Genomic DNA, 12,500 nt, shown 5'->3' with positions numbered 1-12,500 from the left:
GCCTTTACTTTACTGGGTGTGGGTGTCCATGGCAGCCTCACTGGTCACACCTACATAAGTAAGCCATACTCATTCAGGAGTTGTTCTCTTTCTCTTTTTTTTTTTTTTTTTTAAACCAAGTTCACTCTTTCAGTCCTCTTCCCTTTTATTTAGCTCTCAGTGAGGAGGATAAAGGAGACATTTTCAGTGTGAAGAGGAGCGTGAAATTTCCTGTGTGACCTCCCTGGGACACAGCAGACCACCAGGCTCCTCAGACGACTGTTTATGTGTGCGTTAAATCCTGAGCTTGTGCAGGAGAGCTGTGTGACTCTGACAGCTTTTAGTGCATGTCTGTTTTTATTTGGTTTGTTTAAAGGAGATTGAATGTGGCCCAGTCACAAACCTTTCCACATAAAAAGTGCAATTAAGGTTGATTGCTGAATACCTTTAAGTGTCCTGACATTTAGAGGGTACACACAAATGATCATGTCACATCGGTTGCTGAAGGTTGGATAATCTGGCTTTCTGGGGGGGTCTGTGTACTTTGCTGTCAAGCTACTGACAGACATGCTGTGGAAGTGGAAGAGCTGGCTGCCAGTGTCCCTGACCAAAGGCACAGACGAGCGAATAAGTCACAGCGCCAAAGAAATAAGAGTTCAAATGAAGGGAAGCTGTGTCAAACTCAGGCCGTCATCACACGGCATCAGGCTGTGAAATAGAGAAAGACACTCATGCTTGTCTGTGGGCTGCTTCTCGTTGGACTTTATATCATTGTATATATGATAACAGCATTTTTTTTCTGGATGAAATAATGCCGTTGAAAAGTCACAGCTGTGATAAAGGCTGTCGTTGATTTTTGGAGTTTTCCTTATGCATTTCTTAGACTCTGCTGCACCCTTGTGGAGAATATATGCAACAACTTGACAATTGTTCACCGCTCTGCATGTCCTCTTTTGGCCACTTAAGATGTGTGGTGCTAATTTAAAACTTTAAGAAGGACATGGAGGATTTTTTTTTTCAATCGGCTATTTGTGTGTACTGCAATAACAATGTGACTGTGAAGACTGCCAGTCATCCTTAGATTTCGTTTTCCATTGTAAAAAGTATAGAAAAAAATGAGTAAAATTTGCTTTAGTAGGCTAAATAGAAAATATGACAAAAAGTCAATGAGATTATAATCAAAATTCTATTTTTAAACAGAATTTACATTGTGTTGTCCCGGTGGAATAAATAATAAAATACATAAATAAATAAATAAAAAATCCATGAATGAATAAACAACAGATTTTTTTTTTTTTAACCAAAACAGAATGTAATCATTCTTATAAAAGCTGTATATTTAACCACTTTTATATTTCAATATATCTATTGCATTTCAAAAAAATTATAAATAAAAAAAGTGTAGTTTACAAGTTGTTGCTATCCTCTATATACAATGGTGTAAAGTAACTATGTACCTTTACTCAAGTACTGGACATAAGTCAAATGTTGTGGTACTTGTACTTTACTTGAGTATTTTCAGCCGGTGCTACTTCCACTCCACTACATTTCAGGGAAAAATATTGTACTTTCGACTCCACATTTCTGCTCCATACTTAATATTTACAATGTTTTTTTGACAGCTTACTTTTAACATGAAGATTTGACACAAGCCGTATAAAACAAGCTTTTAAAATACAACACAGTGTTGCATATTAACCTTTTTGGCTTCCGATGTTTCACAAAAATCAGTGTGTAGTCAGCATCAGCTCCAACAGTAAAATGCTGCTTACACACTGATGCTTCACTGTTAATACTATAATGATATCAAATATGACAATATATCAGTCAGAAGGACCAAACTAGTATTTTTGCTTTAATACTTTACAGCGAATACTTAAGTAGAAATTTTTCATGCAGGACGTTTACTTTCAGTTGAGTATTTTTTCATTGCTGTATTGGTATTTTTAGTTAAGTAAAAAAAAATCGTAATGTTTCTTTCACTACTGTCTTTATAAACCCTTACTAAACACCAATAATTAGACTAATCGGAATAGCACTGTATAATATGCACAACTTCTCACACCATTGTAAGGATGTCACAAAACAGTGTACACTAAGTTACATATTTAGGCCACATTAAATGTACGTTATCAATGTTTATCTTAACTTCTTAAGTGCATCCTTGAAATGTTTTTTTTCCCTATCCTTTGTATATGCTACACAGTATAAACAGTCTAGTACTTTAGGCTTTTGTTCCTCAGCATCCTCCGTACTGCTAAAGGAGGAAAAGAATGTATCAGATTAACAAATCTATTAAATGCATTTCCAATAATGATAATTAAATAAGAAAGTAAGACAGTAAGACATAAGTAAGAAACATCACCAGAAGGTTAAAATGAGTTAAAAAAAAAAAATACAAACTTATATCTTTACTGCTGGGTATTGTATTTTTACGTAGATTAATTCATACAATATCCTGAAAATAGTTTTTGTTTTGTTTCCTTTGGTTGCGTAGCACTTTCCTCAGCTCACCACTAGAGGTCATAGTTGGATTCTTTCCCACAGAGACATGCTTGAAGGTCCCTTTTGTTTTTCACAGAGGCCAGTTTGTCAAGTACTGTTACTTATATTTAACATATATACATGCTATTTTTCTCAGTGGGATTCAATTTCACAAGTGTCACAGTGGATAAAGTCTAAATTATGGCAGTTATGTGCAAAGCTGATTTTCCTGTCTGCCTTTTCTGCCCTTTTCTTGACTGCATATTGCAGCAGAGCTTAATTTTTTTTCTTGATGTATCCACTACATAAAGCTTAATTTTTGTGATTTTCCTGTTTTTGACATTCACCAGGGTATTTACAAATATTCTGATTAGGGTTTGTTCATGCCTTTAGATTGTCACTGTTTAAAAGCCGTAGATATTTTTAAAATCGAATACAGAAAAAAAAAATTCTGGATGCATCTTCTCTATACAGTTTTCTTGATAGACTTTTTGTCAATATGTTTGACTTTTAAAGTTACAGTTAAGTTGCCATTTCAGGTACATGCAATGCAGACACAACGCACTTGGGGCCTGATTTACTAAAGGATTGAGTGTGTAAAATCACGTGCAAACTTCACATCACCCGCAAAAAAATGTCCAAGCTGATCTACTAACGACGTGCAGTGAGGATTACGTCTTTCAAATGTGCAATTTAACACACGTTGTCCACTTCGCGTGTTTGCCTGAATGCATATGTAATATTGGGCGTTTCTACTCGAACGTGCAAAATACTGGGAGGGGAAATGCAAATAGAGCAATTTAGCACCCGCAATGATATTAACTAAACCTGAAAGTAGAAATAGGAGAAGTGATTGCGTGTGCATTTTAGTATGAAAGAAAGGCACATATTAATATTAATCAGGTGCGCAAATCTGCAGAGACGGCTGCTCTTATTAGTTTGGTGAGAAGGAGACGCAGGAAAGCAAATAATATGCTATACTAGAATAATACCCGTTTAAACATTTATGAGATGTCAGAGGCAAAAAAACAAACAAACCTGAATGGTGATTTACAACCCACAACAAGGAGGAGCCACGTAATACCAGCAATTAAAAAAAAAAAAAAAGTTTTACGACTCAGCACTTTCCTGCCTCTGGGTCATTCCACCGTATCGCTGCTGGGATATCCCACCCAGTCCCGTTATTCGGGTGTGCTGTCCCAGGTCCTGAATGTGTCCCGCAGAATTCACAGGTACATAAGGTTCCCGAGCACTCGCGAGGCACTGAGTGAGACTAATTCACCTGTCCATCACAGAAAGAGCTGGACCAGCTACTCAGTGTTTGTTAGAAGCATCTCACCGTCCCTCCTGTTTTATTGCCGACGTTTCATTATTAAGCCGTTTTTTTTTCCCGCCTTTTTCTTTTTCCCACGGCATTAACTTCCTTGCTGATAATCTCCTATAGAGCGTTTTGTTCTTGTTATTTTTATATTTCTTAATTTCAGTGGGATCAGATTTCCTTTTCCTTTTGCTGAACGCCTGGAATCACTTTAACACATGCAAACCCCTCATTTGAATACAGCGATTTGCACCTGATATCAGTGGCGCAAATACTCTTAGTAAATCACCCGCAAAACGGGTGCAAAATAAATGTGCAAACTTTTGGAAAAAAACACGCAATTTAGTACCCTTTATTTGAGATCTTAGTAAATCAGGCCCTAAGTGTTCAAAAGGCTATAGTCTTATTTTTGACCACTAGATGGCAATGTGGTCACATGAACGATGGCTACACCTCTGGAAAGTAGACTCTACTTTGCATGTCGCAGTAACCCTGTGATCTATGGAGTAATGGATGTAGATTGGCATTATTATCTTCTTATTGCCCCTCATTCTAGCTCATCTCCCTTTGAAGATCAAAGTGACCGTATGCCTCTGTGTGTACCGACGCTGATAAAACCAGAGTGAACTTCAATAAAACCAACTGTTCACTTTGTACATCTGTCTCTCCTGACCCTTTCCCACCCTTACAGCTTGAAATGCTGTTGATCCAGGAGAGTCAATTGTGCAGCATTTTATGATGATTGCTCAAAAAAAAGTCTGAATAATCTGAATAATTTCAGCGAAATCTGGGATGTAATTTTGGATTTTTCATTGTCTGACTGCAAGAAAAAAGAGAAGGGCTAATTGGTTGGGTGTTTTTTTTTTTACTCGTGATGCAGATAGAGCAAGCACTAAGAACTCACTTCAGTCCTTCAGCTCTGTTGGCATCACTCCATCTCTGTGAACTTCAGACATTGCAGAACTCAGAATGAATGAAAGAGAGATACGGGTGACATGGTTAAATAACGGGTGGGGCGGTATATTATTGGGTGACAGCAATAGCACGAGTACAATGCCACTTCAGTAACATTTCAGTTCCCACCAGTGTCCTCTAATTTTGTCTCACTGAACCATTTCAGGTATATGTTTAACAAATCATGTCCAGGTCACAGTGGTGGTTCACACATTTAAATTGTGTGTCGTTGAATTTACAAAACTGACAAAAACAAAAGTTTCCCATTGCAAATACATCTCCTCATAAGAGCTGCGTTGCTCATTTTTGAAGGCCCGGCCTTTCGTTTCCTCTCAGCGTGTACACCACATTGTTGAATGTTGACCAATTCACTTTCAACAAATCAGATTGAAGAGTATGTAGTTATTCAGGTTTTTGCCAGTTGGAGATTATGGTTAAGAGTGTCATGGGAAAAAGTTGGAATCATAAGTGAATCGTTGTGTAACTTTGCGCACATGCAGTGTGTTTGATATAAAGTCCAAGCATCCATGCTGTACTTCATGTGTGCACATGTGCAGTAAGGCATTCACTGGTATAGTTCATTTGTGTATGAGCGCAGTGTATGTGTATGCACTTATGTATGTATGCATAGCTGCACCTCTTGCACTGCACAAGTGTATGTCAGGTTGTCCATAATCTACAGCTAATTAGATTCCTCCTTTAAATGTGTTCCTCGGGGGACGTCAGCCTCCTGGAAGAACTGTACTATGAAGTTGAGCGCACAAAGAGGCATGCATAGCCTTCTGCATAACCTTAGTAATATTCCATAAGAAGTTCCTCCGGATCCCTCTTCTCGGATCCTGTTTGCTTTCTTACCAAAGCCAAAATATATTTTCAATCTGTGGGTTTGTCAGAGCTGTTAGCCACAGCTATCGGCTCCTTTTCTTTTTTTCCCCTTTTATTTCCGTTTATTTATAGTGAAAGTGCAAGCTTGCACTGCCCACAGTTTTCTTTCATGGTTTTGTGGAGAGCTTGTTGTCATTAGCACCTGCTTCAAAAGTCATTCCTTTTAGTTAGACAATAGCTAATCCACAATAGAAGTGAACGGTTGCAACACTGCTCCCAGCTGCTTATCTTTGCCATCTCTTCTCAGGCCTCCAAAATTACTCATCTCTTTATGATAATCGATCATTGGAATCCTTCAGCGGCTTTTCGTAACAGCTACCGCAGGTTGGCTGAGCTGAGAACCTGACCAGGCGTGTTCAGAACAGCCAGGCAGGTACTGTAAAAGCTCATTTGCCTTCATGGAAGAGATCCACGTTTTGCTCCGAGCTGTTTATTGCAGACAATATGTTCAGGAATGGCAGAGTGGCCAGAGTGAGTGAGTAAGGTAGAGCTCAAGATACAGAGGAGGAAGTCTGTGGTTAGTTTGAAGTCATCTGTCTGGTCAATAGCTCAGGTAAACCTCCGTCTACTGTTTAAGTTAATCATTAACGCTGGAGTTCACTGTCTTTCTGTACTTTGTAGACAGGCGAGGCTTGAGGAAAACATTTGTTCATTCGCGTCTTTTTTTTCTCATTTTTAACCTCAGAATGCTTCATCTGACTTTTGCATTGCATTAAGTACATTTTGCAGCTGGGCAATAAAGCATTACATGGAGAGCCTTTCCCTGTAACTATTTATTATTGCTCTGTGTCTTTGCTCCCCCGTAGTAGATCTTAACAGGGTGTTGTTAGCAGCAGCAGCTCCTTTACAGGCCTTTCTTAGTGTACGTAGTACGCTTTTTCCTCTTTCAACCGGGTCACCTCCACAGAAACACGAGGCCTCCGTGGGTAACACCGGCAATACTCCAATTAAAAACCAGGGGAAAGCCTACTTCTTGCCATTCCGCTGCTACTCCTAATGGGTGCTGCGGCTCTCAACCAGCAGCAGCCTAAATGTGGTGCACGTGTGTTGGGACGTAAACAGCTGCAGAGAGAGAGTCTGGTGCTCGACTTGTAGCTGTAGTTGGAGTAGACACATGTGCACGCAGACGCCGACCTATACACACACACACACACACACACGCACGCACGCACGCACGCACGCACGCACACACACACACACACACACACACACACGAGGAGCACGTTAGCGGTGATGCATGGCCGTCGTGAGCTTGGTTTTCAGCGTGGTGTAAGGAGAGGAGTTTGTGTGAGGTGGGTACACATGTTTGTGTGTGTTACTCCGTTCGTTTACAAAGCCAGCACTACACTGTAAACTCTGCCAGTCTCTTCCAGACATCAGTCTTTCCCTCTCTCTGTCACACATGCACACTCTGACACACACACACACACACACACACACACACACACACACACACACACACACACACACACACACACACACGCACGCACGCACGCACACACACACACACACACACACACATACACACACTTGCCTACGCACCTTCTCAGTTAATCCCCAAGTCCGTACAAGCTGCAACTTGAAATCCAAACCCTGTGTGCCACAATGTGTGTATATGAAAACAGGTAATCCACCTCCAAATATAATTACAACTGTGACATTTCTATACTGTTTTAATTCATCTACTCTTGTGTGTCTAGTAAAGTCAGGGAGGTATGTGGAAGTATTGATGTCAAAGTCAATGGTCTTAATGTTTACTGTTACTCAGAGGCTTGACAGAGAGCCCGGTGGCCTCGATGACAGGTCAAAGGTCACCTAGGTGAGACTGGACTTTTCTAGCCCTCCCAGAACTGTGGCGCCATGCAACAGACCAACTGGCCTGAGCTCTAGTGGGCCGGGTCCGGTCGAAACGGGGAGGAGAGGCAGATTGCGAAAACATTTTGGAAAAAGTGAGTGAGGTGGTCGGGGACCTGGTGGTTACAGATGGCGAGCTTTCCTCCTGCCAGCTGCCAGCTTATCGACTTTAACGATGTGAGTGAGCGATGGCCAGTCCCTCTGCCCCCTGGGTCTCTGTGTCCTTCATGCCCGCCAAGGCAACAAGAATGGCAGCAGCACACCAATAAAGCCCCACATGGTACTGATTGAGAGGCATTAAAGTTCCCTCTCACTCACTCACTCACTCACTCACTCAAGTTCACTCGTTCACTGAATCATGGAGATCAAAGAAATTGGACCAGCCCAGTACGTTTGATAGACTTTATGCCAAAAATATCTTGCTTACTCAAGTTGCTTTTGTGTAGAGTTCTTCAATCACCGAAATACAGGTTTGTGAAGGTAATATAAACACCTTCCGAGAGCTGAACCGCTTTTCCGATCAACAGTTCCTAAGATTCAAACATGACCTTTTCTTTTTCCATGTTTTTTACTGGTAAAACCTTTGGTGCGGGGCACTGCAGGGCATAATCATTTGCCACTCCTACTGTAATTTCCAACCTACTTTTCCTATCACCCCCCCCCACCCCACCCCACGTTCACCACTTCTTGACTGAGCTGTTTTGGAGGGAGCTCCAGGGGCAGCATTCATTTAGGAGTCCGATATAAACAGGCATTAAAAAGCAGCGTGGTCTTAATTAGCTGAAGCCGCTCATATGTTTGGTGTGATTGTGTAATTGTGTAATGTTTATATTTCAGGTTGAGCGAGTAAGTGAGTGAGTGAGTGAGTGAGTGAGTGAGGGAACGAGTGAGTGAGTGAGTGAGTGAGTGAGTGAGTGCATGCTGTATCACGCCACAGTGCTAATCACATTTTATTGCCCAATGCAATGTTTTAACAATGCTGAAGTGAGATGAGCAGAGAACGTTCACACGCCTGTCACAGTGAAATGACCGATAACTGTTAATGTCACCAATACACAGCTTTTGTAGCACCTATGTGTACCTCATGTTACTTTGTGCAACATCACTTTTACATCTCAAAAACATGTTTGACATGAGAAACAAGTCTACACAGATTTGTATTTCCTTACAAACGTGGTTTTAATATTCAGGGTTTTTTTTGTGAAAAGCAACATAAAAAACATGAACTGCCAGTTCATGTTTCTGAGGAAATGTGTTGCTCATCGAGGCTTCTTCGTGCTCACCACGATATCAAGCATTCTGCAGCGATTATGAAACAAACATAACTGTCTAGCTCCTCTTCTGCAAAACTACCTACCTGTTTAATGTACAGTAAAGCAATGACATTTGGCCATGTCATAAAGGAGCTACAAGAGCCATAAAAACACCTTACGATGTCTGGGTTTCTGTAGCCAGGCTATTAAGCTGTAAAGCCCTATTGTAAAAATCTAGATTGAACCGATATAGTTGAGGAGAGTGCAGCGGAGATGAAAAGGGCCTCCCTCAGCCATACTTTCATAAACCTACTGTGGGCTTGGTTTTTACCGGTAAGCACACGGGAAAATTCTTTGAATTCCCCGGCCTCACACCCTCACTCTACTTTTGCCGCCTGGCAGCCAATACTTCTGGCTAGATGGGCTTGTTTTTAGCACGTTTGACGTCACGGAGACTTCAATTAGTTCCTCAAATGAGCGAGATGTTGCTTCCCCCCCCCCCCCCCCCCCAGTTTAAAAAAAATAAAAAAAAAAAGAAATTTTACTTTATAGTTTGCACATTGGACTGAATCTGTAGATAAAGAAAGAGCGGTACTTTAAACCTTGCGCACACACACTTGCACGTAGACACACACATATATTCAGCTCCTGTGTAGGTGGGCCAGATCACACTCTGACCATACTGGAAGCCCTCCACAAGTTTGGACGCACCGCTCCTCCACCTTTTCCTTTGTCCCTCATCTCCTCTATCTATCTTTCTATAATTGTGTCCCAGACCCAGACATGTTCATAAATAAACAGGGTCTCTCTCTCCTCAACCAGACCCAAGCCATGTTTATGTTCAGGCCTGTGTTGGGGGGCCATCTGGACCACTGGGCCAGCCTCACCACCTTTCTCTGAGCTCAGGTGGAATCAAGATGTGCCACCAGCATCTGCTTCACGGACTAACCCAGGCTTCAAACTTAACCAGTTTGTCTGTGGAGATATGTTTTTCTAAAGTTTTATTGAATGTTAAACAACCCTTGACTTGGGTTCCTCACATTTTAGTTTTAATATAGTCTTACAAACAAAAGGGATAAAGAGCCAGATCCTGTTTAGGAGTGTTTGAAGTTATCTGCATCCTGTACTTGTTAATTTTGTTACATTTTCTGTTACTGTAACATGCTTTTCCTCCTTTTTTCAAGATGCACATGGTGCCCAAGCTTATTTTCGTTCATAATTACACCAGAACACAAACTGTACTTTTCAGTCAGGACAGCGTAATCTTCCAGTTCCAGCTGTACTCTTATGCAAGCAGTTTAAGAAAGTGCGAGAGATTTTTCAAGACAGACAGTAGAGGAGATTTTTGGTTTATTTACATTAGCTGGATGTGGTCTCCTGGTCTTCATTTCATTTGGTCCGGGAGCCAGGCTATTAAAACTAATGAACACTTATTACCCCGAGTTGGATCCTGAGCTCTTTGCTAAACATCCCTTCTGTAGCTGTTTGTTTTACTTGTACCTGATTATTCAAACAGAGCAGTAAAACACATGGCTGAGTCTTTGCCTCTGGTCTTTACAGGTAGTCTCATAAATAGTCTGATCTATATGTGATTGGACAGCCAGGGATTTTATAGCAAACATGGGTGGGCTTCACTTTTCTTAACTAATCATCCTGGACTGAGCCCAGCATTTTTAATGCAAGTACTGCACAACCTAATGTCCTGTGTGTTGGATTATCAGTATACAGGAACCCATGCATTGTCATCGCTGGAAAATAAAACTGTTTAATGCTCAACACATTTCAGCTTTTATTAACTTTTTATGTCCCTTGTCTTGTTGAGAGCAATGATACATTTTCTTGGTGTGCTCTCATTGAGACATCTGCTTTGCAAATGTGAGAGCAAAAGGAGCCTCGGATTCATCAGAACTCAATAAAGCTGTGTCCACACTTATATTTTCATTTTTAAACAGTGTTTTAAAATTAAACCGATCTCTGTCCACAGCATCATTTTACATTTCAGAAATAATATCTGTCCATTGTAAAACACCTAAATACACATAATCATTCACTTACACTGAGCACGACACCCAAAAACAGTCACTCCATAGGGCATTTGCTGCAATCGACATAAAAGCCAGAAGCATGGGCAACAAGGTCATCAATGCCTGTAATTCATAACCCATGTTGAATTAATCACTGATAGTTAAGACTGATCTTGTTTGTTTTCTTCAGGTCACGTAATTGGGGCGTAACGATTCAGAAAAGGACACGTTGTGACTTATAAGATCCCAACAGGAAGCGAATGTGAGTGTCTGTGTCATTGTTTCCACAATCCCAGAGTTTTCAAACTAAAATGTGGTCAGCAGCATTTTCAAAGATATCCGTTTTGTGGGTTCAAAGATGCCAAAGTAGTGTGGAGGCTAGACACAAATGTAGTTTGTTATGCATTTTAAAATGAAAACATATTAATGTGTGGATGTAGCTTAACACATTTTTAGGTATTGTGATGTTTAATGCCGCTGACAAGTATTACATTTTTGAGAATTGCATTCTAAAAGTGGGCTACATTTAGTATCCAAGAGCAACGTGTTGCACATGCCTCTTCCTGATAATCAGTTTTGCAAGTTTGTATTCTGGAAGAAGCTCACCATTTCTTGTTTAGAGCATAAAATCTGCCAACAGTTTCTCCTTGCGGCCTTTTTTTTTTTTGTTTTCATTGTTTCAACACCAGCAGGATTTGCTTGCTTGATGGCTTTGTAATTGTTTGCTGATCGCCAGGTGTCAGATTGAAGATTATAGCGACAACTGACAGATGCACTTGAGTGGCTTCATAAAGTGTGTGTTCATGTCTGTGTGTGTGTGTTTGTGCGCGTGTGTGTGTGTGAGTGTACACGACAGCTTCAATGTGTCAGTGCAGATCAACCAGTGGCAGTAGAGGGAAAGACAGAGTTAGTGAGTGACACATGCAAGTGTGTATTTCTCTCTCCTCGCTGCGACCTTTGTGCTGCATAAATCAGCCTGAACAGCTCAGCTAATGTTGAGGGAAGGAAAGAGCCCTTTCTTCTGACTCCTCTCCCGACACTTGTGGTTTTTAATATGATACGTGCATACGGAAAGCATGGTCAAATAAACAGCGTGTAAAGTTTCCCGTGTCTGTACCAATCTGTCAAAGCGAGATGGAGCTCGACTTTCATCACCCTCCTTCCTTCGCTGCATCGCCCTCGCCCAACCCCTCCCACTACCCTGCAGCCCCTGTCATCTCCAGGTGGAATTTCCCTAGAGTGAGAGTTGGCTATTTCTACTTGTTTTAATGTAATTAAATAATGTGAGAAGGCATGCTGTGGCTCCTTTGTTTGTCAAATACAAGATAAATGAAATGTGCACCTTTCAGAGAGATAGGGTGCAGATTAAAGGAGTGGAGAGTGAGACAGAACAGAGTGATAAGCCTGAAAATGAGAGACAGATAGAGGAAAGGACAGACTGAAAAAAAAAGAAAAGAAATCTTTCCTGTCTGCTTTTCTGTGAGTGACATTATGTGCACCCCGGAGGAGGAAGCATATGAGGCTTTTTTTTCTTGCTGAAACTTTATATGGTGAAATTAAAAGGGAGGGCTTCATGGGCTGCAACGTCCAGGTCAAACCAATAGTTCTAACGCTCTTGTATTACATTTCACCGAACATGCTATCATTGTAAAAATCTGTAATTAAATATAGAACACAAGGCACCACACCTATAAGTCTAGCACGATTATAAAGGCCTGTGTTGGCTTGATACTTGGACTCCACCTACGT

General features: G+C 40.9%; 1 long non-coding RNA gene across 3 annotated transcripts in view; it reads left to right on the top strand.

Annotated features, from left to right (window-relative positions):
• LOC138197983 (uncharacterized) overlaps positions 1-12,500 on the top strand; it is a 51,306-nt gene that overhangs the window by 5,568 nt on the left and 33,238 nt on the right. For 2 of the 3 annotated variants that reach the window (XR_011178244.1, XR_011178243.1), the window contains exon 2: positions 10,942-11,013. The exons of the other annotated variant lie outside the window; for it this stretch is intronic. This is a non-coding gene — a long non-coding RNA (uncharacterized lncRNA). The remainder of the gene's footprint in view (positions 1-10,941; positions 11,014-12,500) is intronic. 3 annotated transcript variants of the gene reach the window in all.

The sequence above is a fragment of the Embiotoca jacksoni genome, unplaced genomic scaffold (assembly GCF_022577435.1).
Source record: "Embiotoca jacksoni isolate LCO1_2020_lvr unplaced genomic scaffold, fEmbJac1.0.p SCAF_15, whole genome shotgun sequence".
In the NCBI taxonomy this organism is placed as follows: domain Eukaryota; kingdom Metazoa; phylum Chordata; class Actinopteri; family Embiotocidae; genus Embiotoca; species Embiotoca jacksoni.
This window is presented reverse-complemented; position numbering and strand designations above follow the sequence as displayed.